Consider the following 24,685-nt stretch of genomic DNA (forward strand, 5'->3'; position numbering starts at 1 on the left):
GTTATTGACCGATGTACCATTTATAAATCCCTGCCACATTCATTGGGCTCTTGTAGCAACTGAGAGCATGGACCTGTCCGTGGATCAATATCCCTAAGTTGACAGTTGAGGGAACTCGGAGAAGGGACATGGTGCTCCTCAAGTCACTCGGCAGAGCCGGGCTGGAGCCTGGGTCTCCTGACTCCTCTGTGCCCTCCCCTGCCCTGTGCTGCTTCACAGAATCAATTCCCCGGCCTCTTTCCAGGTGGGGTTTGCACCCCAGCTGGATCTCTGAGCAACTATAACACATCAGGACCTGAAGAAAGGGCCACATGACAGCATGAGAGGTGGTCTGGAAGTCTGGCGAGTGGTTATAAGGAGAGGAACTTTGAGGAATTTGAGAAGTTGAGAAGACAGCAGTGCCAGACTGGTTAATGAGCAGTTTCCAGGGCAAACGAGGCCAGAGAAGCAGCTGCCTTTACATCTGGAGGCTCTCTTAGCTCAGAGGTCGAATCTGCAGTTTTCCAAAGGAAAGAGCACACACACATGTGCAGGTGCACACACACACACACACACACGTGCACACGTTCTCACACCCATGTGATTTCGAGTGCACCCCAAACAATGCTCCGGCCCCCCCAGATGCTCAAATGTAGTGTTCAGATGGACTCACATATATCCCAGTCTCTTCAACTCCTTGGCTGACTCCCCAGTCCCTACTTCCCAACTTGGCTGTATGATGTTTTTCAATTCCTATAAAAAAACTACTTCCGCGCTTTGTACGTCTTGGATTTTTCCAGTACTAAAGAGAGAAAGATATATTTTAATGTGCAGGAATGCTTGGAGTCTGGTGACTGTCTACCAAGTGAAGCAGAATTTTTATGAGTATTGGGTGACAAAACTTTCAAACCGGATAGAAGGTAAACATATTAAAGCCTTTTGATGAAATGGTTTGGTGGCTAATTCTAGATCTACAAATACTCCTGTGTTTTTTCATTTGTGTTCTTTGTCCTGTTTAAACACTGAGCATCAGAGCTAGTAATTAATTGTATTTTCCTAAGACATTTTTCAGGTCCTGGAACACAGGGTTGCAGCACTGGAAGGCTCTGATCTTCTCATTCTATTAGAGGAGAGACAGACACAGCGGGGACCAAGGTGCGACCCGAGGGACCTTAGTGACTGAGCTGTTCACAGATGGGGGACTAGTTAATTGTATACGTGAAGTCACATTTTATAAAGAAAGCACATTTTCATATCTTCCCCTTTTTGATTAGTTTTAAACTGCTCAATGGCTTCCCTCCATCATGCCCTCCCCTCTCTAAGTTTGGAAACCAGTTACATTCCAGGGAGGCAGAGATACAGGACGTCAGGCTTCAGACTTGACTCCATTTTACAACTTGCTTATAAAACTCTGCGAGCTGGCCTGATGGTGGAAAGGCTGATGCCGTCAAATGCGAACTGGTGAAATTAGAGGGACATTCAGATCTCTCTGAGCCTGTCCCGGGGGCATGCAGAGGCAAAGGTCTCTCCTGGCAGCAAATCAGTTTCCTCTTACCTTCTGGGGTCAGCACATGGGTCTGCGCTGCCGGGTGTCAGACCCGATGAGTCAGGGAAGCAAAGCGGCTGGGCCAAGTCAGTGTCTGGCCAGAGAGCACAGGCAGGGCTCACGCGCGGGCAGCCAGGACCACGGGGGTGCTGCAGCGTGGGATTCAGACCAGCACACGTATCCCAGCAGCCGGAGCGGTGACAAAGACCCAGGGACATCTTTCACAGGCTGCTTCTGCCTTCTTGTCTGATCTGATGCTTCCTCAGATGAGGGTGTGAGAGGGGGGCTGTTCCTTGTAATATTTATTACTAATTTGGAATAGAAAAGCTAGTTCAGATCTTAACTGCCTGACGCAAACTTATTTCAACATAGAACAGAGTAAAGGGTTAAGTCATTGAATTCAAGTCAAATCTTAAGAGTGTGGGTCTTATTCAACTACTCCATTATACAGTCTGGATCAGGAAAAATGGCTTTTGTCAATAGGAATCAAAGTCAAAAATAGCAAAACTTCATTTTTAACACAATATTTAAAATTTCAGATATGAATATCTGAGCTAAATAGCTAAATGTAGCCAGAGACATTTATGAAGAGATGGTAATAATAACAAAATAGTTAATTTACAACAACTGGCATTTATGGAGCACACACTGTGCTGTGTTATGGCCACAACGCTGAGAAATTTTCTTTTCATGGATGCTACCTCTGTGGTTTCTTCTACTCTAGATGATTTGTTTAAACTTTCAGGCAGTTTTATGAGGTAGTTGTGGTCATCTTCAAAAACATTTATTATCAACATATTTATTGAGGGTTTATTATGTTCCAGGTGTGGTTCTAGGCCCTTGGGATCCAAAAAAGTTCCTATCCTGGTGCTTACAGTCTTATGGGGAGAAAACATTAACCACAAAATGACTCTGCTACAAAGTGATGAGAAAGAGAATAATGAGGAAATGGCAGTCTTCAGATAGGAATCAGAAGGAAGGATCTTTTTGTCTGATGGGTTTGCCAGGTTACAAGAGTTAAGCCTGTCCCAGACCAAGCTCCGAAGTGGGCAAGATGCGGCTTGCTCCAGAAGCTGAAGGAAGGTCCATGTGATTGGTGATGGTGGAGGGTGTGTTAAGATGTTAGGCTGATGAGGTCAGGAGGGGCCAGATTGACCAGGGACATTCAGATCTCCTCTCTGAGTCCATCCTCTCCTCCTGGCACACAGTGCAGAGTCCTGTGGGTTCTGGGGGAGGGAATGAGATGAGGAAACTGAGTCACAGAGGCACTGAGTCTCCTTTGTATGGCCACACAGCTTACAAGAGCAAAAGCACAGAAGCGCTAGGTGGGGATTCCTCTCTCTCTCTCTGTCTCTCTCCCTCTCTCCATCAGCAGCCATGTGCCAGGAGTTCTAGACTCTAGGTATGTGACAATGAACACAACTGTCAAGCTTCTCATTCTCATAGACCTTTTTTTCCCATAAGTACAATGATGCAAACTAAAGCAGGGAATAGGTATATGGACGGAAGGGAGTCTCTTTAAATGAGGTCCCTCACATAGAGGATACCTCCTTGAGCAAAGGTGTGAATTCATGAGGAAGCAGCCATCAACTCTACAGTTAAGAGAGCTTTGTAATTTGCATTTTCAAAGTACAGGAGACCATGGTTGTCCTCATGGAGTAGTTTGACACACATTATGACGTGTGTGTGTGTGGAGATGTGTGTGTGTGGGGGGGTCAAATGTTTCCCCAGATCAGAGCCAGGAAAAAGTCAGCTTAGGTTCTATAAACAAGGAGGAATTGGAGGCTTCATGTTAATGAAATTTTGCTAGGTTTGGAGAGTCATGGAGGCAGCGTTCACAGAAAGAAAGGACCTAGCCAGATGGAAGTTCACATGTGTTTGGGACGTAAAGAAATGCAACCTTTGGTGTCTGCACACCAGGAATCAGTTACACCTGGAGGGACAGTTATGGCATTTTCAGCAGAACATTCTTTTGGCTCATTCAAGAACAGACTTCTATAAAAGAGGGAGGGAGATTACCAGCAACAGCCGGTAGGAATTCATGCGAAGACCAAATGCTGGAGTTCAGTTACTGTTGGATCTGACAACTGCACTGTATCCCCATAAAAGACTGGAGATTAAGCCATACTCCACTCTCTACATTTTGTTCTCTTTTTTTTTTTCCTAATTGAATTACTGTTGCTTGGAAAATTTAATACAGAGCAGAATTCTGAACATGATTAGGATTAGCTGTTATAGTATAAGGTGAGTGGCAAAGGACCCTTTGTCATGCTGATTTTTTAGAATGTCTAGACATGAATGAAAAATTAAAAGGCATAATTATTCTTTGTTATGGCTGTCAAGTGGAGTAATCTATTCGGTATTAAATCTGACAATTCACAGATCAATTCCAACCATCTTGGGTTTCTTTATGGCTCCAGCCAAGGTACTTCAGAGGGTGCTTGGTGAGTTACTGGGTTTTATGCAATTATGATTCAGAGAAGAATGATGATGTTCCTTTGACCTGTTGTTCTGGAAGTTGCCTGTGCATCTGTCCACGCTTCTGTCCATCCACCCAGAAGTTATTTAGGGAATATTGTCAATGACACAGAGATGAATAAGCCATGACCTCTGTTCCCAAGAAACTCGCACTCTAGTGACCAAGAAGCAAACAGGACATTATCCCCTTAAAAGTAGAGAAATGCAGGATGGTGGCAGGGATCAGATGCTTTGGCATTGGGCGAAAGGAGGAGGGGGCTTGGGGATACTTTCTCACAAACATCAGTGATGGTGTTCATCCTTGAAGAAGAATGTGTGGGAATCATGCAGGCTGAGGAGGTGAGAAGGCTTCCGGGAGAAGGAAATTCTATGAGCCTGTGCACAGGCACAGAGGGGTAGAAGAGCAAGGCTTACTCAAGGGACTGCAGGAAGCTGGCATAGCTGGAGTCTAGCCTGTGTATTCGGTCAGGTGCTGAGGGTGGGGATAGCTGGGGAAGAGTGGTCGGCTGTGAGCTCAGAAGGATTCACAGGCAATGTTATGACCACTGGTCTGGTGACCAGTCTGGTGACCACTTGGATTAGATGCTCATAGCTGTGAGGAACCATGACCATATTTTAAATTGAAAGTATCTGGCCAACCTTTGGGGAGTTGCATCGGTCTCTTATGAAATAATTGTTATTATGTGGCATTTTTTTTTGCAAGGCTTCTCTCAGGGGAGAGAGGCCTAGAGTAAACGATGGCAGGTTATAGAGTGTGAGGAAGCTACTTAATTCTTTGTATGTTGGTCCAAATGGTGTGAGTTGCTCTTTCACAGACCTTATCTAGATCAAGCAAATCCCAACATAAAATCTTGCAGGTAATCTTAAAAGGAAATGGAAAAAAAACCTTCAAAAACAAAAAGTTCTCTATTGTACTTCCATGCTACGTGTTACTCTGGACACATGGCCCTGGTCTAACGTGATTTCTCACTCTGTTTGGAACTCCTCTGTTTTGAATACTCAGCAGTTCCTGGCACAGTGCCTGGGACAGAGAAGATGCACTTTAGCAAAGGTGCAAAATGTTGGTTTGCTAATGACCCAAACCAAGCCATGGGAGGCCCATCTGAACATTTAGTGAATCCAGTGTGTTTAAATACAAGGAATACCAGTGATGAGAGCAAAAGTAGGTCACTCACAGCAATAGAGCAACAGCTTAATAGTTCTTTACTGGGGACCTACTACTGTAAGATACGGCACAGTGTCAGGCTCTCCATACATCATCTGACTTAAGCTTTGCCACCCCCTCACTGTTCAGCTATGCTGTCCCCCTTCACAGATGGGAACACTGAGGTTGATTGCATTCACTCTCAAGGTCACACAGATGAAGAATAGAAAAGTAGGACATGAACCCAGGTCTGCTTGACCGCACTATGCCTTTTCTCTCCTCTTGCTGTTTCCAAATATTTCCAGGTGTTTCATGTGAAAGAGGAAGTACATTTGTTCCCGTGGCTCCAGAGGAGAGAAAGCAGACCAGGAGGCTCCCATGCTGGGACAATGAAGGGCTTTGGCAGGACTTCCTGACCACCACAGCTCCCAGACCACAGAACTGACTTTTCTGCAAGGCTTTGGCCACCTGTCCCTGGAGATGAGACATTGATATGAAAAATAGACAGCCATCTCTCAGAGGACCCATAGAATGACTTCTACTGTGGCTGGCAGAATAAGATATATTTACTTCTGCTTTTACAACCTTGAGATGTTCTTTAGATAGTAGCAACAGTTCCTGACATCCGGATAATATTTCACATGAGACAAAACGCTACCATGGAGCATCTTATTTCATCCCAAGCAGCCTCCTTTTGGGGACGAAGTAGCTCCTGCTTAGAGAACCAGCCTGACTTGCCCAAGGATACGCAGAGTGAATGGGAGAGTCAGAAGACAGACCTAGGCCAGATGATCCCAAGGTCAGCGCTCCTTCCCCTGAGCACGCGATGTGTCTGCTGCAGTGGACTGCAGGGAGGTGTCTTGTTGGACGGCCCTGTCCCATGACGAGCAGGGGCCGCATGCTGAGGCTATTTCTGAGGTCGCCATCCCTTTCTATGTGGGTGGATATCGCCAAGGCCCGGACCTCCCTCTGGGAACAAAGCATCCTCCAGTGTCTCCTTTAATCATTCCCGTCAGTGTAATAGGATGCTTCCTGTCCAGCTGCCCCATTTCCATAGGCAGTTTATACATCCAGAGATACCAGAGTGCCGATTCTTACCTCTGTTGTTTCATGTCTAGGTTGTTCTTCCTGACCTGTGAATCCAAGACCCCAGTCTAACGCCTACACTTATGCAGCCCGGAGGGGCCAACCCCTGCTCAGCCAGGAGCACGCTGACTCCTGACTGTGGAAAGTTTGCCTGTGTCTGAATGCAAACAGATGTCTCCAGCTGCTGAATCGTGCGGCCATGCGAAACCAATCACCCACTCTGCACAAACAGACTTCATCAGGCCAAAGTCTGAAGATGCAACCAACTCATCCTGCTTCTCATAAAGCAGGGGGTGAGTAGGGGGTGTGGGGTGTGGGGAGACTGCTCAGAGCAGTCCATCTAAGGGCAAAATTTATATGGTTCGATGGCATCAGAATGGTGAAATTGGGCCAAAGGAAGAGCTGCTCATAGTTATCAGAGACACTCAGACTGGTCCTGTGATACCATCTGAGTACTCTCAACACTGCACACGTGGGATAACTAAGGCCTGGGGGATGGGGGCGACTTCCTCCTGATCTCACAGCAGCCGAGTGGCTGAGACGGGGCTCTCTCCAAGATCAGAATATTCAGCACTCATTCCATCGCATAGGCTGCCTGTGCCACTGGCCTTCTGTGGGCTTCTCCCCGTGCCGTCTCTTCCGTTTTGCATCCTGTTGGCTTTTGGGGTGACTTTTCTTACCTGAGTAAACTTTTCTAAAGAATATGATAACTAGTGCCATTCAGTGAGCGTTATTATTAGATGTTCTATGTTCTGTCTGGATTATACGTAAAGATGCTCAAATACATGGAGGAGGCCTTTCCTTCTGTTTTGCAGAAGAGGAGACTGATCCTTAGAAAGAGAGTTGCCCAGAGCCATAGGGCTTGTAAGAGGCACAACCTAGATTCACATGAAGGTGGACTCCAAAGTCTTCCTCTTTTAAGCTTTGCATTCTTTTTCATTGACGTATAGTCAGCTTACAATGTTGTGTCAACTTCTGGAGTATAGCATAATGCTTCAGTCATACATGTACATACATATATTCGTTCTCATATTGTTCATTATAGGTCACTACAAGATACTGAATGTAGCTCCTTGTGCTCTACAGTTGAAACTTGTTGTTTTTTTCCATTTTACAAAGTCTTCCTTTAAAGAAATCAATAAAGGCATATTGAGGCATTCGATTGATTGGTACTGGGAGACGGCTGGGTAATCAACATTTCTACACTTAACAGGAATTTTCTGAGCATCATTTTGTGCCCAGCAGCATACGTGGCTTCAAAGATGCATATGACACGATTGCATCCCTCTAGAAGACAGTCTAATGGTGGAGTCAGAAATATGAACAGACTCGGTTTGTGTTGAAGTGATGGTTAAAGGGATGACTGATTAGGTACACCCGGAATAGAGCAGAAGGCGTGCACGGGTTTGCCCAAGAAATAAGAGATGGTTTGTCAGAGAAGAATGGCCCTTTTCTGTGAAACAAGTGAGGGTGACACTCAAAGCAGACATTGACAATATGTGGAAAGAGATGGAAACAGGATAAACTGTGAGTTTACTTAGAGAAATGCAGATCACTAGGTATTTCTGGATTGTTAAAACATAGATGGGAAGCTTAAAATACGTAGTTTTTAAAAAATACAGATTATCAGGACCTCGACTGTTTGGCTACGGGAGTTGGAATTTTCTCTGAGGTCAGTTGGGAACCATGGGTGGGCCTTGAGCAAAGAGTGGCATGATTGACCTCTTACTTAGGATTAGGCTTGACTGCTAGTAATGGAAAATTCCAAATTAATACTGGTTTTAAGACAGTTGAAGTTTGTTTTTTCGTGTGAAAGTCTAGAGTTAAATAGTCCAGGACTGCTGGAGTGGCTTTTCTCAGGAAATCTTTCCAACCATCCTCATGTGGCCTTTAAATTCATATTCCAAACTCATAGTCCAGGTGGCAAAATAGGAGCAGTGATGAGAAGATAACTGTGGGAATTGTCTTAGTTCATCCAGGCTGCTATACCAAAGTGTCAGAGGGTGGATGCCTGGTAAACGACAGACACTTATTTCGCACAGTTCTGGATGCAGGAAGTCTAAAATCAAGGTGCCAACACGGTGGGCTTCCAGCCCTCGTCCAGGTTGTAGACTGTTGACCTCTCGCCGTGTTCTCGCATTGCGTAAGGGGTGGGGAGCTCTGTGGAGTCTCCTTTACAAGAGAATTAATCTCATTCATGAAGGCTATACTCTCATTATCTAATCACCTCCTAATAGCATCACATTGGGTGTTAAGATTTCAACATACGGACATTGGGTGGACACAAATAGTCAAACCATGCAGGATGGCTTCAACATTCTCTTTAAAGAAGAGTCTCAGAAGCTTGCACAAGGCACTTCAGTTTTACCCCACCCATCAGGAATTAGCCACGGGTTCATATCCAGCTACAAAGAAGATTGAAAAATGTGATCTTTACATGGCCAAACATGGGCCCACATAAAAACCAGGTTTTGTGTTTCTCTACTGGAACTGGAGAATGGATATGTAGCAAAGTTACCAATCTTGGCTACAAGTAGATCTGAAATTTAGAGACCACTTCAATATCCTTGTAGTCGATGAACAAGGACATAGGGAGCTGACTGAAGATTTGAGGCCAAGGCAGCTGGCATCCATGGGGTTGGAGATGCTCTCCTCCCCCCCTCTCCCAATTACTTAGGACCATTTAAGGAAATGGCTCTGACCTATTTCCCCGTGACTGAGTCAGAGGTGATACTATATCTGCTTCAGCAAATGAGTCATGCTCAAGGTTGGGCAACCCTGTTTGGATATGCAGAATGGACCGTAATATGAACCTGGTTTGGACCGTATCCTTTGTTGACTTAAAACACTGCTCAGTGAACTCCTGACCGCAAATGGAAATATCAGATTTCTTATTCTGATCATTTCTAGAGCCAGGATAGAGAAGAGGAGGTTTCTATACGTATTACTTGGGTCAGCAGAGTTAGGACACTTTACCTATGGATATTCGCAGAGTTAATTAGCTAAGAGCATGTGCTTTAGAACCAAAAAAATACCCATTCAGAACTCTGCTGTGGTTGATATCTCAGGCTGTCTGATTTCAGAGTCAGTCTTCTTGATCACCATGCCACATTGCCTGCTCTCTGTCATTTCGTTTACTCTTGCCCTTTCCCTAAACTGCTTTCGAGTAAGGTGAAGGAAACAGTCACAACAGCTTTGATCCTTGAAAGTGGTGGCAGAAGAATGGACTTGAGGATATAAGAATTTAGCCTTGGTCCCTGACTGCTCTCCTCTGGCTTTCGACCTCCATGCGGCCTCTTTAAAAATCAACTCTTGTCCCAACAAGTATGTCTAGGGCCCCATTAAAAAACAGCCCAGCACATGCCCAATGTTGGCTCACCCGGTCCTCATCATCCTCACGTCATCTGCACTCACTGTGTACCTCTCACTTTTCCTGCTAATGTCCTTGCGCTCCCTCCCCCCAGGGTCCTGGCCTTCGGGTTTACTCACCACACCTTACAGTAAGTGCCCACATCATGGTTATGTGCATTTGTCCTGGTAATCTTGAGACGGCTTTTCCTTATATATTTTAAAGCATTCCAGGCCTTTTCATGAGGCCTGCCAATTAATCCTCGTAAACTCAGTAGAAAATTTACTGTCTTTGCAGTTTAGGTGCCAAAGAAATTTAACTTAAGCACTGTGAATTGTCTCAGGTTTCCCCTTTACCTCTGGGACTTGGAAGAAAGTGACTGAGGGGCTTTAGGAAGCAACTCGTACCTGTTTTCTGTGCTGGGAAAGCCTTGGGCCTGAACATGCTGGACTCCTAGGGAAGAAAGCCTGGTTTTCTTCAAGGATTTAAAGCAGGAGCCTGAGATGGGAAACACCACCGCTTTCGGGGCTATATTGTAATCATTCCTCTGTTCTTGGTTCTGGGGGATTTTGCTTACAAAGTACTGGTCTCATGACGCATTTGATAACATCACTGAAGGTCTACAAAACAGGATCAAATGAGTTTTTAAAAACATCCCAGGGTCCCTCTCCACGGCACCCCTGCCCTGTATAACATAATTAGATTCAAAGCAGCATTTGCTGAAGATAGCACTGTTTGCATGAACTTTCCATTGATACATCTGGTTTCCCTTTTGAAAAAGGCCCTCAAACCTCATAAAGCTGAAGTCTTTTGAATCAAACCACAAATTCCTTATAGCTAACCTCAGCGAAACTCCCTGCCCACTCTGTGTACTTAGTCCCTCTCACCCCCATTTCTCTTCTCTCTTCCATCTTCATTAACTTAGCTGGAGCCAAGCTCACAAGGATAAATCATGAGGTGTTTTTTTTTTTCCTTAATTCACTTCATATTAATAAAAATTACAGGTCATTTTTTTCTGTCTTAGACCTTTGATTTAGAGTAGCGGCCGTTCACTGAGCTGTAGCAACGTGCCAAGTGCTTTACGCAGTATCCCATTTAATCCTACAACAGTCTTGCAAGGTAGGTGGTATTTTTCCAGTCTTTCCGATGAGGAAAAAGAAACAAAGAGAAGTCAAGTAATGTGTCTTTTTCCTGCTAAGTGGTGGATTTAGTGACTCAGTTCCAGTTGGTCAACTCCAATGCTCTCATTTCTCCTGTTTGTCCTTCTACACAATAGATTCCTAAGACTTAATTTGTGAATGTGATGTGATATTTAAAGTAACTCCTCATCTGCCTCAGGCAATCATTATCTTGCTTATTGACTTCATGGTAATGGTGATTCTTGCTATTTCTAAAAATATCAGCCATTACTCTCTGATTGTCATGCTAATCACTTACCATACCTTGAATTCTTACAGCCACCCTTTGAGGCAGATATCCTTACCTCCATTTGTAAACTGAGACTCAAAAAGGTTTACTTACCTGCCCAAGGTCACACAGCAATCAACCGAATCGGAATTGCAGATATTCATGAAAAGCAAACCTTTGCATACGCCAGCACCTCTGAAACATTTTACCCAGCTAACACTTTGAATCCCCACAATAGTCTTGTAAGGTAAATTGCATTATTATCTGCATTGCATAAGTGAGGATACTGAGGCAAAGAGAAATGAACTTACTTCTTGAAGCCGCACAGCTCATCAGTGGTGTAGGGGGCAGAACGTGAATCAGGTCAGCCTGGCTTCCTGGCTCAGAGCTCTAGCCACCGCCCGACCCCTGCTGCCTTTCTGTCTGATTTCAGAACCTCTTTGCTCTGGACAGGTGTCTCTGTGAATGGATTTAAAACGGTATTAGTCGTCCAGTTCTTTTAGTCTCTGGTGACCTCATTGTGTCGAAAGGACAGGACTTGCTGCACGCCACGTCAGTGGCGATCGCAGTTATTGAGATGGATCTGCACTGATGTCTGGGAGTTTGGACTGGATGTTAATGACATACGAAGGTGACCGCCAAGAGATAAACGGCATGTTGGAAAGCTGGAGCCCTGCTAGGCGGGAGAAGTCATCACAGACTGTGGCTGATCCCCCTTCCATCAGGCTCTTTTATGAGCAGTCGTCGTGTAGTTAGACTTATCTAAAGGCTGAACAAATCACACTGGAATTGTCTGGAACGTGGGAAAAGGGGGGAGAAGTACTGGGTGTGAGTGAGGACGTGGGGGAGGTTCAGCGGGAAGATGGAACATGAACGAAGGGGAACATGCTGTCAGGCAGTTTTCTTTTCAGGAATGAAGGACCAGGAATGGAGGCACAAACAGAGGGAATTTTCTTCAATTGCAGGTGTGGAAATAGAGAAATGAGCGAGCGTCCCGGAGCATCCCGCGTGGCAAGCTGGGCCCTGGGTAGGTATCCCCCCTGCGCTGCTGTTTCTGCAGCTTTTCCCTCCACCACCCCTTCAGCTGCAGGGACAGACGCACAGTGTAGCCTTAAAGGGACTCGTGTTCGTTGAGTTTCTTTGAAGCCACATGCTTTGTTAATGAGACACCTGCCAGACATGAATTGACATATATATTTTTATATGAAATACTTGTTTAAATTGCCCTTCAGTTAAATTTCTTGACTTACTCTAACTTCCAGTAAAAGTGAGGCCTGGCGTTTACCACTGGATTTGAATGTTCCCAAGAATGATGTTTCAAGAAGTGTCTTCCTATCCTGGATTTAGGGGGAGGTCCTCCAGCCGTGCAGAGGCTACAGGAAGAAAGGTATGAAGGGGACTAATGTTTATTTGTGACCTGTGTTGTGTCTGACACTTTATTAAGTGTTGTGCTTACACCATCTCATTGAATAATCATAACGGTTGTGCATACTTGTTATTATCAGTCTCCATCTTGCAAAGAAACCAACTCAGAAGAATGAGTTAAATCATACCAGGTCACAAGACTAGAACATGTAGAAGCCAGAATTTGAAACTCAGTCTGACTTCAAAACATGTTCTTTTCACCAAACCATCTAACGCTGCCTTTCGGGGTGAAACAGAGAACCGGCCCTGTTCATTTCAATCTGTGCAGACACTGGGACAGGAGACTCCCCTTCTTCCAAGGGAAAAAAAAAACAAACCAAAACAAAAGCCATGAACTTCAGTGTTCTAATTTGGAGCATCAACCCTTTCGAGTTACGTTCTGGCCTTTGCTGCCTGTAGAATCTTGTGTTGGCGGTTGGCGACCTCTGTCTCCTTTTTCTGGGTTAGAAAGTAAGCTATTCATGAAGGGGGCATTAATTTTTAATACGAAAATAGGTCATGTATCATAATTTGATAAAATGCTGTGCATTTCATTCATGACAAATATTTTGTGATAGGTGGGGAAAAATGTCCCCGATTCTCTACTCAGCCTGCATCCATTGCCATGTGATGTTGCTGCCCTTTCATTCAGGAGGTGGTCTATCTCCCCATGCTCTTAATCCAGGTCATCGTGTCTTGATTCATCCAGCAGACTGTGACGGAAGACACAGCGTGCCAGTTCTGAGGCTAGGCTGTAAGACGCTCTGTTTCACATGCTTCTGTTTCTCTCACTTGCTCTCGCATCCCTGTCATGCCACGGGAACAGAATCAGTCCAGAGTGCGGGGAGAGGGGGAGACACGTGTGGGCTGCCACGCTCAGAAACAGAACTGCTCAGCTGGACACAGCTAACCACGTTCTCCTGAGGGAGTCGGGCTGGATGGAACCAGAAGAACCGCCCAGCTGTATCTGCCCAAAGTGCTGACCCGCAGAATTGTGAGCCTACTAAACAGTTGTTGCCCTAAGCCACAAATTTTGGAGTGGTTTGTTTTGCAGCAGCAGATAACCGACATCCATTTACTAAAATATGATGGAGTGCCAACACTGTGGCATGCTGTGGGGACACAGAGATGACTAAGTCGTGGTCCCGGTTCTGCAGGGCAGCCAGCACGCCAGATGGAAAGCCAGGCACGTAAACAAGTAATCGCCACATGGCAAGTTACGTGATGAATCAAAGTAACGTGTGAAATACTTTTAATGGGGACAGTTTTACTTCCTCTGTGAAGAAACCATCATTCTAAGCAGCACGGCACTTGTTAGCTGGTTCCAATGCTTCCTGTGATAGTGTCATCAAACCTCAGCTGCATCAGTGGCCACTCAGCCAGGAGCCTTGAGGATTAGTCAGTGCTGTTTATATCCGTTACGGGATCCCCACTGAACAACCTCAAATGGGAGCCAGGAGCCGGGGGCCAGACGTCTTTGGAGGCACTGTTTTAAAAGGATGGTATCCTCTGTTTAAATATGGAGCTGCTAGATATTTGGGGATACCAAGCAAAAATTTCACTCCCTTGGGCTTTTAATGATTGAAAATTTTAAAAGAGTGGTGGGCACCAGAAATCGTGGACTTTTTGGCGATCTCTGACTTTTCAGAGAGAAAAATGAAGGCAGGAGCAGATAGTTCAGCACAGGGAGGCTCAGCTTGGCTTTGAGTCCCAGCTGAGGCATTCGCTAGCTCTGACCTTGAGCTGCGTCTGGAATCTTCATAAACTTCACATTGCCTCTATATAGGGATACATATATCCATCTTATGTGGTTATGATGAGTATTAAATGTGCCTGCAGCATAATTAATGGGAATTCATCTTTTCCCATTTCCTTCACGCTTAACTTTCCTTTGCTCTCTGTTGCCATTTCCTCCTTTTTTGTTTTTAATAGACCCAGTCAGAGCCCTGAGACACCAAGTTTCATGAAACTGGGTCCTAATTAGCAAAATGGATGAGTTTGAAGGTTTCTCCAGTGTCTGTCTGTAAAAGCCATTTTGAAAGTGGCTCTCGGTGAATAGATATTCATGATTATGAAGGACTAAGACAAAAAGTTGAGACGAGCGTGTTTGCAGCAACGTTTTCGCACTGAATGTGAGTGCCGATGGCAGCAGCTAGCCTGTCCCTTCAGTCCACAGAAAGAATGGTGGTTTCGTGTCATCCTTGGCACCACAGTGGAATAACTCTCAACTGGCTGGGGCATGACACGCGACCAAAGACGTAGCTAGATAGACTATCTAGAATTTTTTCTTCCAATGTAGCAACACATTCGATATTCATGTGCAAACCAGAGGGAAGTGGGAGAATTCTTTCCTCTTGCTTTTCTTTGCTGTTAACCTCAATCACATAACTCTTGCTTTAATTTTCCTTCTATAGAAAGAATGTCTAACAGAAAGCACATGTGAGAATTAAAAGCAGAACTGAGTGAGGGCTGAATCTGTGGTGTGTATGTATCCTCTACACATACATACATACATGGACTTGCTTACAGAGAAGGGGCCTGGCAGCATCTCGGACACACAGCTCTGTCACCTGGAGGATGGGGTGACTCTCTCCTGGAGTTAGCGTGGGGTTATGGGTTTATGGGAATGCTCCAGGATGATGGTTGTGAAAACCGGTAACTTCTCTACAAAAACACTTTCTAGCTGTGGAACCTTTGCCCGCTCTCTTCTCTCTGCTTGGAGATCCCTTTCTTTCCTCCAGAGGTGTTTGTTCCTTCAGTTCATTCTGGCCTCTACTCAAATGTCACCTTCTTAGAGGGACTTAACTTACCTTGGTTATCTTATCCACAATAGCCCTCTATACTCTCTATCTTCTTGTCCTGGTTCGTTTTTACTTCGGAGCACTTACCTGACTTTGGATCGCACAGTGACATGTTGATTTGTTAGTTGGCCATCTCTTGCAATAAAATCCCAGCCACGTGAAGGCAGGTTCACCTCTGTGTCCCCATCACCTAGAATAGTACCTGTCACGTAGTGAACACTCAACATAAACATTTGTTCAGTAAGTGCGTAAGTTAATGAACGTGCAAGATTACCTTTACATTAAAGACCACAGGCACGTAGTGGACGTTCTCTGACCCTTGGCAGAGTGAGTGTGCATGTGTGCTCCCGTGTGACCAGAACTGGGGAATCACGACTCTTAGCAAGCAGCATCTCCCTCCCTTCGCACCCCTGCAGATTGCGTAAGGGATATCCAGACACTTTCTCTTTCCAGCATGATGTAATGCAGAACGAGAAGACCTGCAGAGCACGCTGCTCACAGATGAGACGGATGATCTCATCCCTTCCCTGGGCATTCCCAGGCTTTACTGTTTAAATAAATTAATAAATGAACTTGCAGTGTTCAGTTCGCAGGTGGTTGTTTCAGCCCACAGTCCTTTGCTGGCAAAATCCTGGAGCTCATCTCTTAGCTCTCTGGTGGCCGGCGGGGAGGGAAGTCAGGTCACATACTGTCTGGCCTCTTCCTTCAGCCACATGGAATGGATTTAGGCTGAGAAACTAGGACATACAGGGGGAGAAATACATTTTCGCATCAGCCACAGGGGACGTGCTGTGAGTAACTAACTGGAGGTGATGGGAGAATTTAAAACACAAAGTAAGCAAAGTGTTTCATTGACACCAGAAGCCCGAGGTTGTTCTTGGGATCGTTTCAAAGGTTTAGGGCTTGAAGAAAGAATGTACCCAATTTTTCTTACGTGGCTCGCTTTCACGTACAAATTCCTTTGGTTTTGAAGTCTGTGTGTATATTAAAATGATCCTAATGCCGATTTATAGGTATTTGTTGCTCTATAGTTTGCAATATCTTATTCTGGTCAAAAATTTTAAGATAGTTCTTTGTTTTATAAAAACATTGTAGATATAATCCAAGTTGAACAAGTTTTTGTTCCTATGAGGTTTTTTTTTTTTAATTGAGATAGCACTGGTTCATAACATTGTGTAAGTTTCATGTGTACAACATTATATTTTGACTTCTGTACACACTACAGCATGCTTAACCACCCAAAATTTAGTTTCATCACCATACAGTTGATCCCCTGAACTCATTTCACCCTTCCCCCACCTTCCCCTTTGGTAATCATTGCTCAGTTCTCTGTGTTTACATTTTTGTTTTTGTTTGGTTTGTCATTTGTGTTTTGTGTTCCACATCTGAGTGAAATCACACCGTATACAATACCTTTCAACATGCAGATCTACACAAAAGCCCTGAGAGTAAGGGGCGTAGAATCACCTCCATTTGCAGTTGAGGAAGCTAAGATTCAGAGACGGATGACAGTGAATTGACCAAGATCACACAGCCAGGGTGCAACAGAACCCAGATCTGGTTATCTGGTTATCTTAAGTGCAAATTCCTCCAGTGAAGACTTCAAGACTCAAAAGTTGATTTCTATTTGTCAATCACAGTATCCGTCTTCCCTCAACTTTTCTCCATTGTTTTTCCCTGGTCAGCCACTGGGTACCCTATTTCAGACCCAGGTCTGGGGCAGGTCTGGCAGGCGATTCTGTGCACAAACCAAACTGAAGTCCACCTAGATGTCCCATGGACAGTGAACATATCCGAACGGAGCTGTTGACTTTGCCCTCTAAACTTGCCCCCTTCTCTCTCAGCTGTCCTCTTCCCACCTGTCTCTACATCCAGAAACTGGCATCACCAGTTGCTCAAGTCCTAAATAAGGAAATCATCTTTGGTTTCTACCTTTCCATGACCACTTTCTCCATCCAGTCTATGAGAAAACCTCCCAGTTTTCATTTCCAAAGTGGGTCCTGGCTCTCTCCACTCTTCTGCATCTTCATTGCCGGCAGCTTAGTTCAAGCCGCCACACTTTTGCTCCCTAGGTTTTCATAACAGCTTCATAGCTGCTGACCTCTGTTCTACTCTGCCTCTCCCATTCATTTTCTTCAGTAGAAACAAAAGTGATTGTCTTAGCATATGTCTGTGTCTTGTGTTTAAATCCCGTAAGACTTCCTGATGCATTTATAAAACCCAAAGTCCTTAAGATGACCACCCGTCTTTGCTTGATCTAGCCTTTAGCTTTCTCTCCAAACTTCTTTGTGCCCTTTTTATACTTGCTTATTCTATTCTAGGAGCTGCTATGTGGAGAGAAATGTTTCTTGAGAATAAAATCTGTGGAGAAGAAAGAAAGAAAGTAGAGCTTGGGCACGAGGGAGGCGGAATTCTGGAAATAATCACCTGAGCTACTGAGTCTGGCTGTGCCCTCAGCACTACGCTGAGTCATTGAGCAGGTACATTCGCCCTCCTCAGTTTTTTTTTAATTAAGGTCATGTTGACTCATGTTTGCTATCATTTGCAACAAGACATTCCTTGAGTTTTAGAAACTCGTAGTCAGATGGGGAGAAGTCAACACGTGAATAGGCAAATGCCCTCCAGAGAGATGGTCGGTACGGTGCAGGTGAATACCACGGATCAGCCTGGGAGAGGAAAAGGCCTCATGGAAGGCTTCCCTGCGAGAACCTGGTCTGACTCTTGAAGCATGCGTAGCAGTTGTCAGGATGCATCTGTTAACCAGAGGATGGTACAGCGGCACTCCGGGGTCGGGAAATGTATGAGTCAAGGCATGGTGTGAAGCCATGTGGTAGGATCGAGGAACCACAAGCAGCGCAGCGTGACCTGAGTGCACCGTGGAGGGAGAGTCAAGGAAGGAGAAGCAGGGGAGGGAGGCAGAGGTCAGACCAGGAAGTGGCCAGTACATGGGTTGTCCTGACAGGGTGAGTATTACCCTGGAAGTTTTGAGGGGACGTTGAAAAATACATATCTCCACGTTAAAATGGGAATTCTAGCCCTGCGTAGCTTACCCTAAAAGATGAGGGTGAAGGTCTGTCAATAAAATGGCTTTGAAAGTGCTCTGAACCAGACATGAGTTAGCTCATTACACAAAGTGAAAACGAAAACTGGGCTCTATTGTGCACCTCCTGTTTGCCAGGCTCTGGACAGGAGACTCAGGCCAAGTGGGAGAAGCCGAGGTTTGGTGAGTCCCCTGAGCTTTTTGTTCCTGGCAGTAAAGACAGCAGTGCAGCACCTTTGGGAGTAGGGAGTCATTCCTGAAAGGAGAGCAGAAAATACTGCCTATGAACGTGGCCCATTTCACGTGCGCCCCGAGCTGGATTTGCTCCCTGTCTCTCTGTGCCTCCTTCTTGCCTCCCAGCAACATGATCCCAGGATGGCTTTTCAGATGCTGAAGTCCAAACAGCTTCAGCAGTGGGCAGCTTTGTTCTCAGAAACTGTCCCCCTAGGCTCCCTTCCTGTTAACTCTCTCCCACCCAGTCCTGTGTCATTACAGCGCTGAGCAAAGCCAAGAAAATGCCGCAGCTGCAGTCTTTTACAGCTCCAGCGTGGGGGCGGTGACTGGATTCTTGGGGGCCCTGTGGGCTGGAAAGCAGGGTTGTAATTGACAATGCACCAGAACAAGGGTTTGTCCTCCTGGGGAGACCCGTCCATGAGACCGGGAACTCTCAAGCCAGATTCTTGGCATCAGCCTTTCTGGACCATTTACTATGGCCACTCAGTGTTTGGACTGACTCTGAGCTGGTTGCTTCTGCTATTTAGTGAGCTGGGATGGTGAGCCTGAGCACTGAGATGTTGCAGTATGGATCTGCCACACAGGATTGTCACAAGAAACGAAACAGTACATCACTTCCATTTAGAGGGTGACCTGGTAGTATTAAGAATTTTAAAGCACCTCCTTCCCTTCCTTAAGGGTGGAAAGTATGTTGAAGGAATATGTGCTTTGATTAATTATTTCATTTATTCATCTACTTACTTAATAGTTGTTGAGAACCTGTTCTGTGTTGGGTATTGTTGTAGGACCTGAATAAGATAAACAAAACACTTCCCTGCCCTCCAGAAGCAGGCCATCAATGGTGTTGCACAGTGGTGTTAACTTCCAACCAGAAGCCAAAGAACTGTAGTCCCTCCCCTTCTGCCACAGGGCAGCATGTGCCTGCATGGAAAGAGAGGGCATTTTTGTCCACCCAGTTTCTATCCTGGCAAACAGGGGCCATCTTATAATCAATGTCTGACAAGTCCTGAGGATTTATGGACAATCTCTCAATTGCTTTATTTTTAATAGCAAAAGTATTATTGGGGAAATCACATTAACTCATTAAAATCAAAGCCAAGTTTGAATACGTATCAGATCATTTGACCAAAGGGTAAAGCAAGGGGCAAAGATATTTATTACATTTTGTAATTATTCCTGATGGATTTAATTGTGGAATTCAAGACTATACATGTTGACAGAATGAATTACAAAAGAAACAAACAGTGTTCTGTTGCTAAGGAAATCCCTACTTGTGGCTTGTGGATTGACCAAGAACTAGACCTCAAATGAATTGGATAACAGCAAAGACGATGGGCTCTGGAAAGCTTTTAGGTGACTTATGATGGATGGATCTTGATGTCAAGAGTTTGTGTAAAAGAGGTTCATGAAAATGGAGAGTTGGAAAAAAAAACTGATGAAAAATGTTTATAATTTTATGTCTTTAGATATATATGGTGACTTCATTGATAAACATTATAAGTAGACATTTTATTACTCTAGCCACATCTCTAATGTTTTAAGTATATAAATTGGCCAAATAACTTGCCTCTTTGAATCTGTTTGGAAAGATGAGGGAAAAGCCTTCATTCGATGCTGTCCTATGCTTGAGCATGTGTGGTAAGTGGCTGGCAAGCCGCTTGGTTTTCACAAAGGTACTTCCATCTCTGAACCTCCCTGTCCTCATCTGTGAAGTGAGAGTGACGAGGTGCCCTGCTTCCCTCCTTTGTTTGGAACCGCAGCACCCTTCAAGGCAGAATGCTGTGGTTTCGAAACCATACATCTGCACCTTGCCTTTATTTTGAATTTTCCTCCACTTTATCCCCAGCTAATTGAGTTGGAAAGCTTCATTAAAGAAATACACATCCAGAATTTAACAACACCTTCTTCCCCAAGGCTCTAAATGGGGAAAGCAAAGAGTATTTCCTTTCTCCTACCTGTTATATAAATTTGAGATTTATAAGGCATCTCAGGAGAAAGGAAATGACTGTTGACTTTCTGCTAATGTGATCTCTTACTTGTCCTCGTCCAGATGAACCAGAGCAGTAAGAGTTGTGTGAGGCACATAATGACATTTAAGGGAGGGGATGGGGGAAGCCATTAAAGTTCAGAGCAAATGAAGTTTTTGCAAACTCACTTTTCTCTGAGTCCAGTTGAGCTGTCCCCATGGGATGGATCATTCCATGTGGTCCATAAAAATCTCCTGAGATATTTCCTGTTAAATGGCCTCTGCCACTTCTCCATTTATTTCTTTTGTCCTAAGAACCTAGAAATATAGTTCAGCCAAATAGGTGGGCTCTGGCTAGCTTATAAAGTCTTCATATAACTTGTTTGGATACACCTGGAGAAGGGAAGGGAGGGGCATGTTTTTATTTTGTCTAATTAATGTAAAATCTTTCGAATAGAACTTTGGGCACTCAGAATTTATGTATGACCCATAGCTGATGATTCTCTGTGGAGAAAGAAAATCATGTTTAATAGCTTTTTTAAAATTTCTCACTTGTTCCAACCTTGTTGCTGTAGTCTCACTCAATCTGTGTGTGTTTAAGAAAGAAGAGGAAACAGACTGGGAGTAAAATTGCATTCTTGTCTCTACCCAAAGCATCCCCTTTTTTGCAAACTCTGAAAGCCTTTTAAAAGCTGCTTTGATTAGCTTCCACCTCATTCCCCCCACACAGAGTGAGATGCTAGTTTGTGGCCCAGGGTGAGAGAGAGGGGAGTCGCGACTCTCACAGGACAGCTCGGCCACTTGAGTCTTCCAATCCCAAGGGACTTTACATAAATCGGAGATGCCCTGGAAGGGGACCAGCAGCCTTTTGAGCTCCTTACCCATCACTAATTCTGGCTCCAGCTGGACTCGGCTAGGGTGATGAAAGGGGCTGAATACAGCCGGCTTCAGCGAGTTTTTTGGATGGGATCTATTCAGACTGCATTTAATCACCCTGCATTATGGGGTTTCCATGGCAACAGGTGCATGTTTCAGCATGTTGCATGTGGAAGGGCTGTACCTTAGAGTCACCTCTTGTCAGGAAAGTGTGATCATGTGCCACTTCCTTCCTGCTTGTCTGAATGGGCTACATCATGAGCCAGTCCCTTCTCTTTCCATGTGATATGCAGAGAAAAATGCCCGAGGCCAGTGTCCAGGATCCTAAACCACGGATCCCACTAGAGACACAGGAGAATGGAGTTGGCTCCAAAGACATGTGGCAAGGTTGCAGCAGATCAGACACTGAGGCCCAAACCCCTTTCCTTCTCTCACTTGGCTTCCAGCCTCGGCTGGGTTTCGAGGGCCACAAGATGAAAAGATCATCTGGATATTGTCTATTATGATTCTGCTCCAAGGATTGTTCATGAGGCAGCTGGTACCAAAGAGAACTTCTTGCATGAGCCTGGAGTAACGGTCCTCTGTGATGTCTGTCTTCTGGTCATTTTACAAACCTGAGAGCTGGGTGTTTGCCAACGGTTCGTAGGATCATAGAATCATATTCAAGGGGGATCTAGTTTAATATCATCACTGTAGGAGAAACATCCTCTCTCTTGGTCTCATGTCCCCACCCACCTCAGTTTACAAAATAGGACACTCTGTCATCTGAGAAGTTTCAGGGAGAGAGAGTTGGTCCTTCTTTACGGCCCCTTCTCTTACTCTTCCCCACAGGAGGAGGTATCACTTGTCTGGTGGTGACAAGGGTCTGATTTTCCCATCCATGTTTCTCTGTAGGGTGAGTCTGTATGTTAAAGACTGTATGATATGTGAGCTATCTTCGGTTCTCATGTGTCTTGGTATCTGTCCTCTGTACCAGACCATCATTTTCCATTTCTTGATCCATTTCAGGAATTTCACTTATGAATCATTATAATTCAGGGTTGAAAAATCAATAGCCCTCATGACAGATCTGATCCTTTGATGCGCAATTGTTTCACTTGTAGAATGATCATGGGGTTTTGATTTAGATATTAAACTTTGAGAAGTAAGAAACTGTAAGATGAAATTCCAAATTTCCAATTTATCTCAGGAGATCTGGCAACATTTCAGTAATCAGAGGAGACAGCCAACTTTGCCCCTCTAGCTGGGTTGTTCTTTCCAGTTTGCCAGAGTACCCTCCGTACCTGCTTGACACATTTACAATATCCAGCACTTCCATGCGTGTTCGAGTGTGTGACCCTTACTGACTTGAGGTGGGGGCCTGATTCTGTGCAGGGTTCATATGTTACAGTTTGTGTCACATGTGACCTGTCCTTTAGTGTGTTTCGGTGGGATGTGCAGGAAGCCAGGACCCTCACAGCTGGCCAGGTTAGGGCTTTGCAGAACCAAGCTCCCCGTGTCAGGGTGCTGAGGTCTAATATCAGGTGTCTGGGCTCCGCAGAGATGGCACAGAAGAAGACGGGAGCAGCTTCGCCTGGGAAGAGCAGAGAAAATAGTATCTGAGTTGGGTTCTGGAGAATGAATAGGATTTCACTAGGCAAAGAAGGAGGAGAGAGTCTTTCTGAGCTGAAGGATCATCACGTGGGGAAAAAAAATGGGCAATTAGGTAGCGCCTAAAACTTTGAAAGGCTATAAATATTTTGGTATGCCAAAAATGTAGGCTGTATGAGAGGGACCTGAGAGAGATGAGGTGGGCACCAAGTAACAAAGGGTCCTCCGTGGTCAGTGGAAATCTGCCAAAGTTAGCTTTTAATTAATTTCTAATTACATGAGTAATATATAATTGCATCTTATTTGAAAGTTCTAAAACATTACGGTTAAATTTCTTTGACGTCTGTTTAATCCTGATGCCCTCTTTGTCTGCTGAGAGCTTCTCAACCTTGTCGAGCTGGATAATGTGTTTGCTGGAGGTGGCTGTCCTGTGTGCCCTGGACTCCATCCACTGCACGCCAGTAGCACCGTCCCTCCTCCCAACAATTGTGATATTTCCAGTGTTCTCTGGACGTTGCCAGATGTCCCCTGGGGGCACAGCTGCTCCTAGCTGAGAACCAGTGACCTAGCAGTAACCAGCATCCTCCATGTGCTGTTAGAAGCTCAGGGACCTATTTCCTTTTACTTGCCTGTGCCGGTATATTTACCATGTTCTGTTCGTTTTCTGTTTCTGTTATGTTGTTCTTTTTCATGAATGTACTATTCTGTTAATACTACTCTGTTTTTCTTTTTCACAAATACCCTTGTGTGGTAAGAATCAGTTTTTAACTTGCTTATTTCACGTACCTTTGTGCTTTGGGTTCTCTATGTAGGAAGCTGTCAGTTTTTTTTTTTTATAATATTCTGTTGTACAGATATATCACAGTTTATTTATCCGTATCTGTGTTATGGGACCTTTAATTTGTTTTCCTTTCTTTCTTTTTTGTATTTCAAGCACTTCGGCGATGACTGTCCTAACATATTACCTCATGTACACAAAGTCTGTACCAGGAAGACAAGTCTGTACCTTGCTGTTATTCATCTCCAAAATGACTAGACCATTAGCTAAATTCTTTGTGTTCTTAGAGAAATGCTTCTTTCCTATGAAAACAACCCTAGAGGGAAAAGAAAAAGGGGGGCAAGGAAGAGAAGGGCAAAGAAAACAAAGAGGGGTTTACTAGCCACTCCTGTGATTGGAGCTGAGCATTAGCTCAGAAAAAAAGTTTTTTTAGTGAGAAGAATAGCACAACAGGGTATTTCAAATGTCAAAGGAGACATCCAGGCACAACAGGAGGGAGAGAAAGATGAAGCTTCCAGATTTGTTTTGCAAAGACTTCTCAAGATTCTGCTCCCCACCCCCCACCCTCTGACTTGACCCACAGCCAAAACCAATCTGCCTCTCATATTCCTTATCCCGAAAAAATGTGTCCGTTTAATTCCTGTTTAAGTCAATTATCTGAGATATGTTTTAGGTTCTGGGAAAAAAAACCATATGCTTTCTGTAGACCTCTTCCTTTGTGGTCTGATAGGTTGGCACAGGGCTGGGCTCCTCCGTGGAAAATTAGTTCGTAACCTTGCCCTTGTTCATCTCACTGCATCAGCGGGTGTTCAGTATCTGATAGACTTCCCTGTAACATATCCATACGGAGGAGGAGAGCCAGAGCCTTCGGGGTTGATCAGCTCTGTCCTGGGAGAAGCCAAAGCTGAAGGTCCCCACTCTGCGTGGACCCTCGACTTGCCTGAGCAGCAGTCTCCCTCCCGTCCTTCAAGACCTGGCTTCCCTTGGGGGACACTTTAACTCCCTTG

General features: G+C 44.8%; 1 long non-coding RNA gene across 1 annotated transcript in view; it reads left to right on the top strand.

Moving 5' to 3' along the window:
- LOC116280259 (uncharacterized) overlaps positions 1 to 24,685 on the top strand; it is a 144,731-nt gene that overhangs the window by 42,103 nt on the left and 77,943 nt on the right. Inside the window, exons 2-6 of the long non-coding RNA XR_004189554.2 lie at positions 5,453 to 5,946; positions 6,266 to 6,526; positions 11,901 to 12,016; positions 12,252 to 12,376; positions 17,516 to 17,674. This is a non-coding gene — a long non-coding RNA (uncharacterized lncRNA). The remainder of the gene's footprint in view (positions 1 to 5,452; positions 5,947 to 6,265; positions 6,527 to 11,900; positions 12,017 to 12,251; positions 12,377 to 17,515; positions 17,675 to 24,685) is intronic.

The sequence above is a fragment of the Vicugna pacos genome, chromosome 4, assembly GCF_048564905.1.
Source record: "Vicugna pacos chromosome 4, VicPac4, whole genome shotgun sequence".
Lineage (NCBI taxonomy): Eukaryota > Metazoa > Chordata > Mammalia > Artiodactyla > Camelidae > Vicugna > Vicugna pacos.